Below are 19,210 nucleotides of genomic sequence, written 5' to 3'. Positions count from 1 at the left end.
ATCACTAATAAATAATGCAAATATACGGATTCATCTAAATTCCCATCAGGGTTAAAACAACATCAAGTACCTCACAACTACAAATCCATATTAATATAACTCACAATGGAAATATACAGAAATAGAAGTACTTCAAATCCACAAATTCATATTAATATCACTCATAAAGTATGTGAATACATAGATTAAAATTCAGATCAACATTTCAGAACATCAAGTACTTCAAATCTACAAATTTAGATTAATATTTCTCAGATTACAGATTCAAATTCAGATCAATATTTCAGAATAACATCTTACGCCTCATATTTACAAATTTACATTGTAACTAATCACGATATATAAAAGTATTATGATAATTGATTATACATTTTGTGCACTTGGACAGACAGTTTGTTTGTTTTTTTGGCTTCTGGAGAGTTTAAACAGGTATTGCTCAACAAAACTCATCATGTGAGTGATTTGCTTGGGGTATTCCACACTGAATATGAAATAAGTAGCAAAGAGGCACTCCATTGCCTCCATCACATCCATTTCTGCGCTCACAATGTTGACACCCCTCATATTGATGCTGGCTCTTTTTGCATGGAGGGGGTTTGAAACTTCATGAAAAACTATAGTCGGAGTTGTTTTTACTGATTACTGCAATTCGGAAAAACAAATAAATTATTTGTGAAATAACTTAGAATCTTGCATACTCTCTTCCAAACAATTAGGGATGTGACTGACCATTTTTACCACAGTGGAAAGAGACAATTCACTGACTAGGTTGCACACGCAACTCACTAACAATCATGACCACAGAAACTTCGTGATCAATGCAATATTCATTAATAAAATAGCTTGGATAGCATACTGAAAAACTAAAAAGCAACAATGTATCTGTTTTTGATTTAACTAAACTTGCAGCTTGATTATTGAAGAGACACTACACAAACATTATTCACACATGCAGTTTATCACTTTCTCTCTGTTGTTAATTTAAATAAAAATGCTATTCGTTCAAGCTACATCATTTCTGTATCTGATTTAAAGCATGCAGAATGCTAGATCTAAAGGCCGGTTGCTAAAAAAAAAATGCATCAGTAATTTTTTGCCTCCACGTCTTTCATTTAAATTGTGCAAATGTTTTTGTGAGAAACTGAGCAGCCCTCTCTCAATTTTAACATCTTTGTATTTCTCCTGATATTACAAAACAACTGTCAATAAGAGTAAAACATTCTTCAATAGAACATTATTCTACAAGAGCAAGACATTTTTATTTAGTTTTGTTATCACATTCACAGAGCTAAATGCAATCAAGTGATCGTGGCTGTCAATTCTTTAAAATGATGGCATCTCAAATATCTGCTCATCACAATGAACGTCATACAGTTTAGAACTCAAGTCCAGATCATTTTCTGAACTCCCCCCACCCCCCAGCTCAAGCCCCACCCCCACCAACACAAAAACGTAACAAATCAAAACTTACATTGTCCAGACAGAGGAGAAACTTGATGTTTCTCTGAATAAAGATGGTAAGATTAGCAGTGCTTCATTTTTCTCCAGATCTGCAATATCTGTTCACACAAAAACAACAAAACAAAACAGGTTATTGGTACACATTATATTTTAGCTGTGATGGTTGTCTAGGTTTACATTCACAGTGTTTTTGGAAACCCTGTAAATTTGAACAAATAACAACATCTAAATAATAACATTATTATTTTGCTAATTTTTTTATTCAATTATTAATATATAAAGACTGAAATATTACTGTAATTACTTAGTCAAATAAAATATTTATATAATTTTTTTTTACATTCACTTTCAAACATTAATCATTTATTAGTATGTGAGCAGAGCAGCATCCAAAATCAAAGTATACTTCTGCTGAGATTCTGAAGTATGCTTACAATGGACATTTGGATACTACTCCATGAATACACAGGAGAGGATTTATGAATGGCAGTGAAGCAATGCAAGTGAGGTTGTAAAAAATAAAAAATAAATTAAAGTGTGCAAGTGTTTTGTTTGCATGTATGTCATTGCAGCAGCACATTAAACTTTAATTGTAATTAAACTGACTGGAACTATCCGTGAATCAAATTATTTTAATGCACACCTTTTAGCCAATCAGAATCAAATATTCAGACAAACCATGGTATAAATAGATTTATTAGAGTAACCATTCAACAAACCAAGCAACTAATGGTTGTGTTAAGGAAAAAAAGAACACTTTTTGTGTTTGTGTCAATTTGCTGAAGTAAACAGTAGTGTTCCTGTAGCTCAATTGGTAGAGCATTGTGCTATCAAGCGCAAGGTTGGGGATTCGATTCCCCGGGAACACATGATAGGTAAAAAATTGATAGCCTGAATGCACTGTTAGTCACGTCTGCTAAATGCATAAATTTACTGTTCAGAACTTGAAGAGCAGTCTCTAGATTAAGATGAAGGTCCTTCCCAAACCGCATCTTCACTTCATGCAGCAGCTACCAAAAAAAGAAAGAAAGAAAAAAGAAAGAAAAAGTCATAAAAACAATTTAGAATTTTTTATTCATGCAAAAAAAAAATTGATACTAATAAAACTAAATACTAAACTCAAAGGAAACAACACTAAAAACAAATACTCACAAGTTGTGGAACCCGAAGAAATGGGAACATGTCCATGACCTCTCATATTGATTTTGTCATTAAATCAACTCTTTTAAAAAGAGCGCATCTCATTTGATTTTTGATATGTTGGTGTAGTCAGGTTGTCTTTTACATCGTTCTGTATTTAATGTGCTCCTGAAAACTTAATTGATCTTCTCCAATATTTTCCAGGTTTAATATAATCTGAAAAAGTAGAAAATAACAAAATTCCTATTGTATATCTACAATCTCCTAGTATTACTGGTCAATAACCAAGCAATTTTAAGACATTTTAGTGAAGACAGAGAAACTTCCTGGGACTGGGTGGAAACCAGATTATCAGTACACAGGAGTACTGGAAAGTTTGCAGTCTTGCATCTTTTTGTTTGCTGAAATGAGCTAAAGACAGTTCATATAAGGAAAAATATTTAGAAGTAACATAGCACAAATAACTGAAAATCACCCCCCCCCCCAAAAAAAATACATTCTGTCATCATTTACACTCTAAAAACTGCTGGATTGAAAACAACCCAATTTGGGTTATTTTGACAACCCAGCGCTGGGTTATTTTAACCCAACCTTTTTTATGGTTTAAAATGACTATATTGCAGGGTTTCAAAAACCAGAGCGGGTGTTTTTTATCACTGTATTTCAGAAGGAAAACTACTGTATTTAGAAAATGTTCGATATAATTTCGCATGTGCTTGATAAGGCAGCGTTTGTGAGCTCAGCACCGCTCTGCAGCCGTTACCGGAGAAACCTACCTCTCTCGCTCTTAGCGTCTCCTGCTGGCAGAAAATAAACTCGCAGAGTGCAGCCATGTGGGGAAACAATGCATTTCTACGTTAAAATTAACCCAAATTGAGCTAGGCATTAAACCTACAAATGTTGTTCATTTTAAATACCATTTTACACACAAATAATAATTATCAAAAGGAAAATATTTATTAAAAACAAGAGAAAAGTCAAAAAGTAACATGTTAGAAGAAATGCAGAAAAGGATGGCATTAACAGCTACAGAGTTCATAAATAAAGCATTGAACATTTGATGAATATAACTTAAGATCAAATTGGACTTTGTTCAATTGTATATATTGTATAAAAATATACGAAAACACTTATACAATAAATTTACAATTAGTTAGGTTCTTTACCAACTATTCTGGCATGACAGTACACAAATAAATCACAACATTAACTCTGATATTATAACATTTAACAGACGTGTGTGTGAGAGTGTGTGTAAGAATGTGAGCAGGTGTATGAATGAAAGAGTGTAAACTCTTCAACTAAACAACACAGAAAAAGCATTTAACATTTTTTTTTTTTTTTTACAAATTATACACTTACAGTTTGTTTCATAGTCCATGAATACAGATCATGCATCACGGTCAATTTTCATGATCTCTTTAGCATAACTGATGTAATCATGAAGAAACCCCATCAGCACAGCATGTGACATCTTCTACATCATCCAGGGCAGCGTCCTTCTTTAAAACCACCGCTGCATCAGTTTAGGCAAAAGAAGATTCTCCTCTCTGACCAGCATAAATCCCAGTCACCACCTGCTCTTCATCAGTGGCCTAAGAGAAACACATTTGAAAAAATTAAACATTTAATTAAACTATCCATTTTCAGGTAGAGGTGTATTCACATCCGTAAGGATAGGTAAATAATCGGTTTTAACGTTTTTATGAATATTTATGAAGCTTGAAAATACTGATTATCTAAACTATAAATGGATTAACAAATATTATGAGAAAACTAAAAATATATTAATTTATGTTGTAAAGACAGACAAAAGTCTTATAGGTTTGGAATTACTTGAGGGCAAGTAATTGATTTTTTGTGTGAACTTTACTTTTAAGAGCGAAGACCAAGAATAATGACTCTCCAAATCAGACAAGACAACTCCAAAGTTGGTTTGAGTTCTGTAATAAAAAACACAGACATCAATGGTTTTAATGAAATGAGCACGTAATCACACTGTTGTTGCATCAAACTGTGAAGTAAACTGGCAGGAGACAACAGAAAAATTTATTTTCTAAAAATAACTTACATAAAATCTCAAAGGAATGATGCTCTCCCATGTCTCTTGCTTTTAACATCTACAAAAACAAAAAACAAACATTATTTTACTCTTAGTAAAACACAACAACAACTGATAACATGAAATTATGAAGTTTACTTGCCTAAAACGATCTTTCCCTCTCTTCAGAAGAAGCTGAGAAAACCACCTCCTCACACAAGCAGACTTGTGTGTCCTTAACTCCAGATAGTTTGAGTTCTGCAAAGAGGGACATCAATGGTTTCAATAAAATATTAACATATACATACATATATATACATATATGTATATACACAGACAGACAGACAGACAGACAGATATATATATATATATATATATAATCACACTGTTTTTGCATCAAAATGTGAAGTTAACAGGCAGGACACAACAGAAACATTAATTTTCTAAAAAAAAAGTAATAATAACTTAATTTACATCAGTCTTAAAAGAATGAAGTTATCTTGTCTCTGGATTTCAACATCTTAAAAAAACCCATTATTTTAGTCTTGGTAAAAATAAAGATAACTTGATGTTATCCTGAAGTTTACTCTCCTTAAACCGTCTGTCCCTCTCTTCAGAAGAACACCTCCTCCTCATCCTCACACAGGTCTGTGACTCCTCACACAAACAGCTTCTGTGTCTTTAACTCTCAGCGCGAGGACAATGAAGACAGGAGCTGGACAAGTCTGAAATATTACATGTAAAACATACTTTTAACAGTTACCACTTCAACAGCCTCAAAATAATTATGCTAGTCTTTACTACACAATGCCGTTTCCTTTAGGAGACAAACATACATTCAGTTTAACCACGAAAAAAAAGACAAATTCACATGAGCGTAACCGTGACCATAACCGTCTGTTAACGCATCAAAAAGTACAGATAATGTAAAATCTTATGTAAATATGACAAAATACATTCACAGACGTTATATTAAAAGTACATCCTCCGTTCAGTACCGTTACATGAGGCAGTTAAGACCTCCGTGTCTGAGGCGAAAACCTCGTCCGTTTTTTTTTTTTTTTTATATAACGTTAAGCTCTTTTGTTTCCACCTTTCATAAAACCTTCTGCCTTTCATACAACCGGGTAAACAATAAAAGATAACTTTACATTTTGAATATTTACTTACCATAGTCTTTCACTCGCTTCTCGCTTCTATCACGCTGAGAAAATGGCGGCTGCTCGCACTGGAGACGTACGATTTTGACGTGACGTGCGTGCTCTCCTTCACGTCCGTGTCCTCAACCCAGGCCCGCTGGGTTAAAAAAGAGACTTATTTTCAACCCAAACTTGGGTTAAAACATCCCAAAGTCCTATCCAACGGCCTTAACCCAGCAGTTGGGTTGAAAAAACAACCCAGCGTTTTTTAGAGTGTACTTGTTTACCTTTGTTGTTCCGAACCCCCATTACTTTTATTCATGGATGTCAAGAATAATAAAAAACTTGATTTGGCCGTATCTCATACTGCTGGATTGTATGGCTGTTCTGTTCTGTTCTGGCTGTTCTTCATTACCATCTTAGAGCACTATCTGCAGTTAAAAACTAAGCTTAGGATCAGAAAACACAAAATGTAACAGTTTGCAACAAGCACAACAAAACTTACCGATGTAAGGCAACTTGTGACACTGTCATGGTTCAGGCTCTTTCGTGTTTTAGTGTAAATCCGCTGTAGAAACATTGACAACTTAATGGGTTTAAAGCTTATAAAAAGTAAATAACTTTTATCATTTGAGTCAGTTCGCGAATCATTTGAGTCAGTTTCTCTGAATGATTCGCGAACCCGCTACGAACTCCCGAACTGATTCAAATGATTCGCGAGCCCGCTCCGAACTGACTCAAATGATTCGCGAACCCGCTTTGAACTCCCGAACTGACTCAAATGATTCGCGAACCTGCTTCGAACTCTCGAACTGATTCAAACGATCCGCGAAGCCGTTCCGAACTCCTGAACTGATTCAAATGATTCGCGAACCCCAGGGGCAGATTCTAGAAAAATATTGATGGGTTGGCGAGAAGGGGGCTGGAATTTTTGAAGGGTGGCAACATATGGCAGACATATATATATATATATATATTGAAATTTAGTCACAGTTATCACAGTTTGATGATAAATATATGTGCACACTACAAAAGGCACAGGCTGCCATTTACAAACGTAATCTCATGCAATCAATGTCTTGCATTTGAAACAGTTCATATAAGGAATATGTGACCATACAATGTGATCTCACTTAATAGGAGATAAAAGTGTGTTAGAAGTAAGGGGCCTTATCACAGGAAATGCATTAAGGTTAAGACACAGGTGATGAGGGGCAGATTTGTGAGAGGGGAAAAAAACATTTTTTTGACTGACTGTATATAAAATAAGAAAAGAAAAAAAAAACAACAACACTGCTTTATATACACCATTTACACCAGTGTCACATTTTAAACTTTGTTTCTCACTAATGCATACAGTATGCATCGACATGTAATTAAGAGCATTATAAAAGGTTCAGTGTTATCAATATGTCAATTTATTATAAGAAACACAAGATTTTAACAGCCAATGACATTTCCAGCTGGGGAGACTCAACTGATTTTCTACTGTTTAGTGTTAATCATCATCTAACTCAACCAGTCAAGAGCTACATTTAGCCTAAGATGTTATATAACAATATAGCTGACAATAATAAAAATAAATAAATAACCATTATAGGCACAAATACAAATGTACTTTTAGAAATTGTTTTTGAAAAATGTGGTGTTATTGTTTTGGCAAGTTTAAATTAAAACATATATGGAAATCTGTTTGATATTACTTTAAAATAACATTTTAGGAGATCTTTTTTTAAAGTATATTTTACTGTGCAATTTCTTACATAATTTGAGTTAGACCGAGCTTTTATTTTGGTGGGTTGTAGACAGAGTTTCTGTGTTTAGTAATAAACTATCATTATTATTAGCTATTAGGCCTACTTGAAGTATATACTCTACTGTGCAATACTAGGCTATATTTGTTTTTTTATATTTGTATTTAAATTTCTTCAAGTTATACCGAGATTTTTTTTTTTTTGACAGGTTGTCTTAAAGACATTGCAGTTTGTGTCCATACAATACGAATGAATGACCATAGTTTTATCAAATTAAATGGTGAAATCCTCTCATAGCTCGCTGGCGTGTAGCCTACCATCATGTGTCAATATAGTGAAGAGCTATAAATGTACAGCCCTACTTTTGATTTATTCGTTCAAAAATGGCAGAATTATCTGACTTTCTGCTTTATACTGCAAGTTCTATTTGTGACTAAATTCTGCGATTCAATTCGTGTCGCTTTGGAAACACTGACGGGGTGAATTTATGAACGAAAGTGTGAAAGTTCTGACACAAAACGAAGTGAGTAACGTATCACATAGTAGACTACACCACTGTAACATTATTTAGCGAAATAACGTCCTTCAACCTGATATTTATCATCTTTAACTCAACATTACAACTATGCTAGCACTTTGCTTTCATTATAGCTTCATTTATTGATAGACAATCAGTTTTTTACCTCTTTCCTCCTGTGTCTCTTCATGACTCATGTTTCCTTTCGCTTTGCGCGCACTCATAAAGTTTTCCAAACAAATGTAAAATATAGTCTCTTGCGCTCTGTCGTCCTCTCCTCTCTCGGACATGGGAGATTCGTGCTCGTAACTTTTAATTTGTTGCTGCCAACTGGGGTGGCAAGGCTTTCTTTTAGGGCGACATTTGCCACCCCATGCCACCCCAGTAGATCCGCCCCTGGCGAACCCGCTACGAACTCCCGAACTGATTCAAATGATTCGCGATCCCGTTCCGAACTCCCGAACTGACTCAAATGATTCGCGATCCCCAAACTGATTCAAATGATTCGCCAACCTGCTCCAAACTCCCAAACTGATAAGCGATCCCGAGTTGGGAGTTCAAATGGAGCGTGAATAATTTGAATCAGTTCGGGAGCTCGGAGCGGGATCGGGAATCATTTGAGTCAGTTTGGGGATCGCGAATCATTTGAGTCATTTCGGGAGTTCGGAGCGGGATCGTGAAACATTTGAGTAATTTCGGGAGTTCGGAGCGTGATTCATTTGAATCTGTTTCAGAGTGCAGAGCGGGATCGCGAATCATTTGAGTCAGTTCCGGAGTTCAATGCGGGTTCGCGAATCATTTGAGTCAATTTGGGAGTCCGGAGCGGGGTTCGCGAATCATTTGAATCAGTTCGGGAGTTCGGAGCGGGATCGCGAATCATTTGAGTCAGTTTGGGAGTTCGGAGCGGGTTCGCGAATCATTTGAGTCACTTCGGGAGTTCGTAGCGGGGTTCGCGAATCATTTGAGTCAGTTTGGGGATCGCGGATCATTTTAATCAGTTTGAGAGTTCGGAGTGGGTCTTTCTTGTCATTATAGAACCTTTTTAGCATAAAAGGTTCTTTGAAGTTGAGTAAAGAAAGAACCATATAGAACCCCAATGAACCCTTTTTTCTAAGAGTGTACAGTATGCCACACACTGCACTTTAACTCTAGCACGGTTCAATACTGGACTATGTACACACTGCACTTAATACAATAATCTATCTGCTACCACTAGCTACCATCCAGTTAGCAATTCACATTATATATATATATATATATATATAATGTGAATTGCTAACTGTAAGTATGTCTAATTGTAGACTGTATATGTTTGTGTATAAGGCACACTGTCTTCTGTATACTTTTGTAAGTATGTCTACTATATGTACATTGTTTCTGCACTTTCAAGAGCATGCTCTCAAGAATTTCACTCACCAAGACACATGTGCTGTGGTGAAGTGACAATAAAAGTGATCACACAAAATCTGATCTCTACAAATCTGTTTCAAGCCACATTCATATGTGGTCTGATATTCAAATGCCATTTCTGGAAATCTCAGGAGTTTCAGTCTGACCACTCAGATTTGATTTTACATGTTTTTTTTTGCCTGTCAACATAAAGTAAAAATGTAGTCAGACATTGTTTGTAGAAAACATGCTTAATGTCTTTGTAGAAACAACTTAGTGTTGTTCAGTAGCGTAACAACTTTATCATGCACCTGCTGCAACATACTACTGAGTCTGTCCCCCTCTACATAACTGATTTAACAGTACTAATGAATGTAGTGAATAATAATTGCACTGATGCATTTGACATTATTGAATAACATTATAGGCTATATAATGTGCATTTGATAATGTGCATACTGTGCATTTGATATTGCTTCATAGTCAGACTGAAATCCCTGCAGGAATAAACATTTGGTCTAGTTTTATTAGGCTGCTGAAGGAGTTGGGCATCAGAGGACAGGAAATGTAAAAATTAAATTAAATTTAAATTAAAAAATTTAAAATGTATGCATTTAGCAGACGCTTTTATCCAAAGCGACTTACAGTGCATTCAGGCTATCAATTTTTACCTATCATGTGTTCCCGGGGAATCAAACCCCCGACCTTAGCAAGCAAGCTAGCACAATGCTCTCTACCAGTTGAGCTAGAGGAACACTTTTACTACAAATACCATGGTTAAATAATGGTAAGTGTAGCAAAACCATGGTTTAACCATAGTATCCATGTCTCATTAATATTATGTATATTGAAATATATTTTGGAATAAACTTTAGGAAAGTCTTGGTGTACATGGTTGTTTTTCATAAAGAGATGAAGGTAAGAGGTGACGGTATCACCAGTAGAGGACGCCATAACATTTCTTTCTAAAACTGTGAAGTCAATTACTACCCTGAAAGACATTGCTGTTTTTTTCACGTAAGGAAATAAAGTTTAAATTGAGATCTGACCTCAACCAGATTTTTTAGTATTTAAATATGAATAGAATGCCCAGTGCTGGCAAAATATGTTCAGACGGATTAAAGTCATTTCAGGACACACATAAATGGTGTTTTGCATTTGTATAGGGACACCTACTGTATGACACAGCTGACAACAAAACTGCTTATCTCACACTTCACACCTCAGGAATGTGTGCTGCTTTCACTTCTATTTTTAGAGCTCAGTTGAGTTTGTGGTGATATGGTGGTGGGACATCTGTTCTTTCAATGAACTCAAACATGCATGCAGGTGGCTCATCACAGGAGGCCCCGAGGGACCCTATTGGATGCCAGGCTGCAGTTTGCTGACATCACCTGTCACCATCTTCCCTTTGGGCTTCCACTGAGGTTGGAGCAGTCTGATCCAGAACACCTGTTACTGACATCATCTCTGGGATTTCCAATAGTGTTTCATACACACACACGTACATATCTATATGTTTGTGTACAGAAGCTTGATTTTTTTAAATACTTTGGCTACTTTACCAACTGTTTGCAGCTATGAGTAAGAGTTGCTGTAAGTGGTATACTCCTAGCTGCGTTAAACACATTTTACATTAGTTTTACTTTTAAAAGTGCAGTTTCCTTATATATTGGCAATTTGAGTAAATATAGGCACTCAACTTTATTTTGCCATTGTGACTAACAGTTAAACGAATGTAATGCAGCCTTTTGTAAAGTAATTCAATTAGCTTGAAAAAAGAGGCTAAACTGATTATATTTATCAAGATCATTGAGATGGATAATTTCTTTGTTCCTTCTGAATTAAATTTGACAATTAATTTTTAAATCTTTGACTTTTAAATTGTAAAAGTTACGAGGATTTCCTAGTCTAGTAAGGGTTAAAACAGTGCTTAGAATCAGTAGGCTAAAACTTTTTCTCTATCTCAAATCATCTTGAAAGTGAAAAAATGCATCAAATTGAATAATCTGAATATGATTACAATAACATAATTTTGAGGTACTCTCTGTGGTGGATGTGTAGATGTCTTTTACAGGCATCCTACACATCTAAACAGTAAGCTTTCCTAATACTGTGGTTAGAGGTTAAAAAGCCAAAGATTGTCTTCCAACTTTAAATCAAAGATTTGACTAAATATCTGTAGACATAAGACTTAGACATAAACCACTGGGGCTTATAAATGAAAAGTAATCAAATTATCTTTAAAAAAAAAACTATTTAAAGTTTATATTTATCTAGATTGAGGCTGATCATTTCCCAGTTCCTCTGGATTCAGATAAGACATGAATCTGTCTTCCCTCAAGCATGATGTCATGCAATCTTGCAGCCATGATGTCACTTCTGATTTGTCTTTGGCTGTGTTCATTGAGCTGCAGCCGCTCGTCTGGGGACTCATTCTTCTTGCTAGGTGAATCAAACACTGCTCAACATGCATCTAAAGTTTAAGCACCACAGAATGACAAGTAAACAGTTTGGGAAAAAAAGGGAACAGCAAGACCACAAATATGACATGTGAATTCTAAAATTCAAGTTGTAATATCTTCAGTTTAACAGTTTCTTCTGTAAATATTAACAACCAAACTAACAAAAGCTTAATGTCAATTTGTAAGAGACTGTGATCAGGAGCTGCACAGATCTTAGCAATGAATATCAGGAAATACTGTTACAGTACGTGTGTAAACAAGCATTAAGAAATCGCGTACTGTGATATTGCACCAGCAACATTTTGAGTCATTTTACTCCCAGATATGGCAAATGTGATACGTGTGTTAATGTAGGCCTGTTTGTCATACACAATACTTCTTGCTAAGAGCAGAACGGCAGCAACAACATCATGTTTGGCTAGCATTTGGATGACTGACAGAAACCTAACCACACCCTGTTTTAGCAATTGTGGTTTGTTACTAGGAGTCCACGTTGCTGCTCGACCAATCAGCATGAAGAGAAGTTGACCTTCTGCTGTGGGTGTATCCCTTCAGGGCAGCCGCTAAAACATATGAATGACTGGGAGATCGTCATGAGCAGCCAATGAGGATGCAGAGCTGCTCTGACCAATCATAGTTGCTTTCTGTTCTGCCAGACAGTTACCAAGTCACTGTTACTGTCTAAGTAAGCTGCGGCCACCTGCCATTGGTCGAAAGTGCTGAAATCTCAGCACCTGATTGGCTGAATAAACCCACGCCGTTGCTAGGGGGCTGCACCAATCGTGGTGAGGCCGAAGTCAGCTGTTTGGTTTCTAGGCAGGATTTACTCACAGAGATGTTTTGGCGGGAGAGCGGGGAGGAAGGAGGGGGTGCTGTAGAGTGAAGTGGAGCATGTGATGTGTTTATGTGTGTATGTGTTTAGCTCTTCCTCTTGCAGGATCTTTCTGATGCAACATGCAGTTGTGAGGGAGGCGTCTCCTGGGCCTCTTGTGATTTTATATTTTTTTTAACGGGTCTTTACTATGAAACAAGAACCAATGATGTAGCTGTTGTCACGGAGGCAGCGCCAGCATTTGTTTTGCCTCGCTCTCATCTCTCGTACCTCCCCATCCAAAATTACCTTAGAAACAGAGTCACTTTGAGTCTATTTCAATCCTCTTCCTCTAGTCAGTGATTTGTCTGTACCTCGTCCTCATCTGAAACCATCCCAACATTTTAGCAAACTGAAATCCCTGCCAGCAATGTGTTGGCCTGTACTGACTAGTTAGTATGCAGGCTGTAAACAATCTATTACAAAACAACACATCAATCAACACATTCTGTTGTAGAGTTAACTAGCACAGTCTTTCATATCTAAATTGGCCATTGCAATCTCGCGGTTGAGAAGCATGGTAACAGTGTGCACAGGAATGCTGAGCCCTGACAGAAAGGATGATGTCATCGCAAGCCAGTGAGAACAGGAAGATTTAGGTGACTCACTTCCCATTTACAAAAGTGCACTTGAACTGAGGCTCAAGCTGAAAACATGCATGCACACAAATGTGAAAAAAAGCAAATGTGTACAAATGGTTCATAACAGTCACATAAATTCCTCCGTCCAAAAATGTTAACCAAGGGAAAAAGAAAAACTTGAACAGATGTCAAAGACAGTATATTTGTCCATTACAAAACCATAAAAACAAAACAAGGTTTCCTGTGGATATTTAAGGATATGGACTACCAAAATTAATTTAAATTTCAAAACAAATATTCTTCATATTCAGAGAATTTTCATTTTTGGTGGGCTAATGGTTAGGTGTGTGTAATTAATAGTGCACAAAAAAGTGAAAATTAAGCACACTGTTGCATGTCTTTCTTTCTTCCATAAAAACAAAAGCTTAATATATTTATCTCTCTCTGTAACTCTCTATATATTTACACAATGCTTCCAGAAGTATGCAAACTGCCATCTTTCATCTTCCAATTTTCAGGAACATATCATGTTGTGACTTAATATAATTGAAAAGATCTACAAATAATTCTGAAAATCAATAATGAAATCTATAATAAAAATAAATAATGAAAAAACTTGCAAATTGTACAGTTTGAAAACGTTTATGTCAGAAATTACATAATTACTTTTGCTAGCTAATTAATGCTGTCCATAGAAGTGTGCCTTTCACTCATTTTGATTAGTTTAAGCACTTTTTAAAGTTTTTCAACAAAAGCGTTTTATTTTAAATAACGTAGGCACTAATCTCAACAGTCTGAACCTACTGAACTTCTGAAATACACCGCTGGTACTCAAAAACAGACTTGACAGGTTCAACACAAACCCTAAACAAAAGGACACCTCCCACTCGAGTAATTACCATAACATGCGACGTCACTGTGGGCGTGGCTTTCTGCGAGCTCGTGTCCAATGCGAACAAGTTGAGCGGAGGGCGCAGAATGAAAGCGGAGCGAGTTCGTGATAGTAAATACAAGCAGAGTGAAGACAGAGTGAAAGAGCGCTGACACAACAAGCGGAATAAAAACAGCACTGACACACACATTCAAGCACTGGCGGTGAGTGTCTCTCGTTTCTGTGTATTATTTGCTGCAGTTTCATCATGTATTTTGTGACTTCTTTAAGCTACTACAGTTTTAGAACTGAGATGATTCTGTTTTTGTCCTTAAAAAAACTAAGTTTCAGTGATTTGGTCTATGAAAGAGAGTGACAAAAATGTTCAATTACAGAATAAAGAGCATAAGACTGAAATACCCCCAACATGATATTCTGATTTGCACATCTGAAAGTAATAAACTGAAATATCAAAAACTGTCAATCACATTATTCACATTTTTATGCATTCGTTTATACTATGGTATTACTTGGTCGTATATGCTTTATTTTGTTTTGTTTTGAATTCCCTGCTGAAAAAAAAAAGCCTAAAATGATTTGCTCAATAATAAGAGTGGTTGGTCTACAATAGTCTTTCAGCCTGGTCAAGCTGGTTTTCTGTTTGCCCCATGAAACTAAAACCAGCCAACAGACCTGTCTACCCAAGCTGGTAGACCATCTCAGACCAGCAAACCATCTTGGGCTGGTTTTTCAGCAGAGATTAAGAGTGTAATTCTCATTAATAATCATCTGTCCATATGATAATCTCTCTATTAATAGAATTATAATTTTTAAATGAGTATTTGTTCTGATGACTACAGCAGTTATGCTAACAAATTCAGCAAAACAAATGTCTCAAAACTCATGCAATCTCTCAATTTGACTAATTTTATTGCAGCTGCCATGTATTATATTAATCTATTCTCCTTGAAAGCATCTGTACTAATCTGTATTGTAACTCTCAGGTGATCAGATTATTCATGAACATTTCATAAACGGATTTGTTTGTTATGATGGTGCAGATATGATTGTTTTCTGGGAAATGGTGGTAGACCGAACCCTTGAGTGCAGGCCTGAAACTTCCCCTCATTTGTATGAGGCTCCTTTGAAATGTTTGTGCACAGACTAAGTCATCTCACTGCTGCACTTTGATGCCAGAAGTTGCATTTTATGAGCTGATCTACTGTCAGATCTTAATTATTCATTGATAAACCAAATAGAACCAAAACCCATCTAGCCCAAAACCCTCAGCCATGGTTATTTGTTTTTGTGAATGTGGGTGAAATCTCTATGAGATTCAGCGCGCTTGAATTAGGTCAAGTGTTCCTAAACTACACAGATGTGAACTGGAGAGTTGCAGAGAACATGCTATACTTGTGCATAATTTGGGATAGAAAAATAAATAAGTTTATCAACTTTTCAAAAAACATTAAGCTTAAGTTGTTTTTGTCCAAAATTGTGCATGCAATCAAATGATCTGGCATTTGGCAATAGGTACCCAATAAATAAATAAATAATATGTTCAAATCTTTGATTTTGTTTACTTTATAGCACATTAAGAATTTCTCCATTGTGCTTGTGCTTAATGTCCTGAAGCAAAACAACTGCATTACAAGGCTTCATGTCATATTATGTAATACAGAACGAATGAACAGCATGTGAATTCTCATACAGTTGCACAGAGTGACAGTCTGTGGTATATTTCAGGGCGGTTTTGCTGACTCCGCCGATGGATGATGAGGATGAACAGCTTCCTCACTGCTGTGAAACACCGCTAAGAAACAATAGCTCAGAGAACAGAGACGGGAGAGGTGGAGAGGTGGGACAAACAGCTAACAGACACGAACGCTTTAAAGACAGATCAACACAGACTGCCAGCTCTGTGCTGAATTCAGCGAGAGACAGAGCTATGGCACCATTCCAGGGTTTAGAGAGAGATGCATCATCTCCCTGCAGAGCTGTGGATGCCAGGACTGCATTTGGGGCTAACTGTGGAGCCGGGGGCCTTGCGTCACTTACTATAGCCCCTGGGGCCCCAGAAGGGCCTAGAGCACTTTTCCATGGTAGGGAAACACAATATGCATCATATAGTCATATATGCACACCTGGAATTGATGCTTCTAATTTGTTTTTGTTTTTTACATTTCTGAATATATGTATTCAATAAAATATTATATAAAATAGATAATATATGATACATTTTATCTATCTATCTATCTGTCTATATATATATATATATATATTACTGCAAAAAATAAAACAAATGTTAATTTTTTATTATCTATCTATCTATCTATCTATCTATCTATCTATCTATCTATCTATCTATCTATCTACCTATCTATCTATAAATAATGAAATAAATTATGAAATATCATTTTCTTTTTCAGAGGTATTTTTGCCCTGAACATAAAAACAGTGTTCAAACTTAAAGTGCAAAATGAATTAAGTTAATGATTTTCTTTTAATTTAATCCCTAAATATGTTTCATATTAAAATAACATATAAATAGTAATGATTATTATACAATATAAAAATATCAATTTTGTTTTTTTTTTCTGAAGGAAATGCTGGATTTCGTGCACACTTCCCTGCATTGTTTGAACCCATCTTGGATGGCACACAAAACGCAGAAGAGGACGAAGGGAGACCAGAAGAAAAGGAAGATGAACGGGACATTGGAATTAGTGTGGAGATTCAGATTGGACGTAAACTGCGTGAAATGGGGGATCAGTTTTCAGCAGGATCATCTTCAGCTGGTAAGAGTGATTTCGGATGAGAAAAGTTTGTTTCTTTACCTCAATGGCCCGATTTGAATCAAACAGGTTAAACAGCCACACAAGTCCATGGCCTTTCTTTGCAGTGGTTTCTGTCACGATGTGCAATGACATCATCGTCTGTTATTTCTATGCTGCATATGCAAATGCTCAGTGGGAGAGATGACATCATTATTGGTTTAGCCATCCTGTTTACTTAAGTTCTCTTAGATGTTATCAGGTCTACACCAATACTTTACAGTAAATGTGGAAAGTTGAATCACTAGTTTGATGTTTAATATAACGACTTAATGTATAAAACATAGTCCTATAACAAGTCCTTTTTTTTTTTTTTCTTTACTTTCTAGAACTATTTATAAAACTACAGTCTTCATGACTATTGAAAACATTATTATTTGGTTTTTAATTAAGGTTTGTGGGTCAAAGTCACATTAGTTTAAAGTGTTTTCAGAGGGGCGGGGGTTAATAGCAATGATATAGGCAGAGTATACTAATTTTGAAAAGTGCCATTTTTCATGTAAATTTGGTTATTGTAGAATTTATATTAAGTTATGTATTTTGTTGTTTTTAAATGGAAAAACAAGCAGATGAAAACCACATGATCTGCTTAAACAAAGTGATAGTTTTAGTTTTGATAGAGGTAAACAATTTTGCATATGTGAGTTGTTCACATTTATTCATGACTTTTAATGCTTACTTGTTTAAGAGATGAGGGATTACATTTAGATTGATCAAGGTCTTCAGTAAATGCCAGTTGAATTTTGTGTTCTACCCAGGCCGGCTAGTTTTGGTGTGAACTCAGGAAAGAGGATGTGAAGTGTGTTTATACTGCAGGCTAAATTTAGGACTCTGACTCAAAGGTCCACGTCAAGCAGGCATGTGACCACAATCTCAAAAGTAGGCTAATGTAACACCTTTTAGTAACACTCTGTATGTTGCTGAGCCGCAACAACCGAGATGGTTTAATGAATTTGCAGATTGTAGATTTTATAAACCGTGAAATGTGTGGAAATCAGCCGCCATGAGCCCAGATACGATCAAAAACTGAAAACTTCATATTCTCACAGATCAAACGAATGAATAATTTTAATTAAAAAACGTAAAAGATGACAGGCCAAACTAGGAATAAATGGTTAGGATCATTTAAATTGGTTAATCATAATTGCGGTTTGTTATTTCTTTTAAATCCAGCATGCCTTCAGTAAGAGCGGCAGCTTATGCAACACACTGTAAATAGCAAAGAACTACAACACACGCCCACATCACAGCTGGTCTGACTGCTGATTGGCCGCTTTACTGTCAATCAAGGAGATTTAGAGGAAAGGGAGGAGCTTGAAGTGAAGCTTGGGACGCAGCGCCATCTAACGGCAGATACATGCCATTTTTGACTCGTTTACTTTCTTAATAGATGCTCCTAGTCTTACTGAGCATGATTTATTTAAAATAACTTTACATTTCCACACGGGGAAACTGTATTTCTTTTTTATTAAGTCATGATTGGTATTTAGAATAACAACGGAAGTAATGAAACCTTCTAAAACACTTTCCTCTTAAAAGCATCAAATTATGGAAGTAAAATGGGTTGTGAATGCCTACTGGATGACGTGGACTTAATAAAACTTGAATTATTATATTAATGCCTCTCTTTGGCTAATAAAATATCTTCTTTAACCTGCGTTAATATTTTTCATCTGATTATTTTTGCTTTATTTTTTGTGCAGTTCACTCAAAGGGGCCAGATGGGTTTGTTCCAGCTAGTGACGACGCTCTACAACTTCCTTTTCCCTCGTGAAACACCCAAAATGCAAGAGCCCAGAGATGAGAGCCATGGCACACCCGTTCAAGATCCAAATGAGTTTCTAGTTCCAAATGAGATCTGGATTTACACGGCTCAAAAAGAAGGCTGCCGCCGGTCGGAGACTTTCCTCCTTTTTCTGAAGAAGCCATTCTCAAAATGGAGGGTTGGAGAAAATTTTCTGCAGGTTGCATATCACTATGGAAAGATATTAATATTCTGCCTTGTTTCCCCAACACGTTCACATTTGAGTGGATCTTAGCGCCTTTTTAATAAAACCCTCAGAAAGAAGAAAACTGCTTTAATTGGCAACAAGCTGTGAGAGAACTCGAGGTCAACAGCATTTATGTGCTGACTTTATTTAATGCAA

The 19,210-nt window shown here is 36.0% G+C and overlaps 1 long non-coding RNA gene and 1 pseudogene across 1 annotated transcript; one reads left to right on the top strand and one right to left on the bottom strand.

Moving 5' to 3' along the window:
• Positions 1-2,925: 2,925 nt before the first annotated feature.
• On the bottom strand, positions 2,926-8,405 carry LOC113083547 (uncharacterized). Its single transcript, XR_003283301.1, has 3 exons — positions 8,219-8,405; positions 6,287-6,349; positions 2,926-3,002 (listed from the first exon to the last, which is right to left on the bottom strand). It is a non-coding gene; the product is annotated as an uncharacterized LOC113083547 (long non-coding RNA).
• A 5,941-nt stretch (positions 8,406-14,346) lies between these two features.
• On the top strand, positions 14,347-19,006 carry LOC113083548 (uncharacterized; annotated as a pseudogene).
• Positions 19,007-19,210: the final 204 nt, after the last annotated feature.

This window comes from Carassius auratus, unplaced genomic scaffold, assembly GCF_003368295.1.
Source record: "Carassius auratus strain Wakin unplaced genomic scaffold, ASM336829v1 scaf_tig00038797, whole genome shotgun sequence".
Classification (NCBI taxonomy): domain Eukaryota; kingdom Metazoa; phylum Chordata; class Actinopteri; order Cypriniformes; family Cyprinidae; genus Carassius; species Carassius auratus.
Note: the sequence above shows the minus strand (reverse complement) of the source record. Positions and strands in the feature narration are given on the sequence as shown.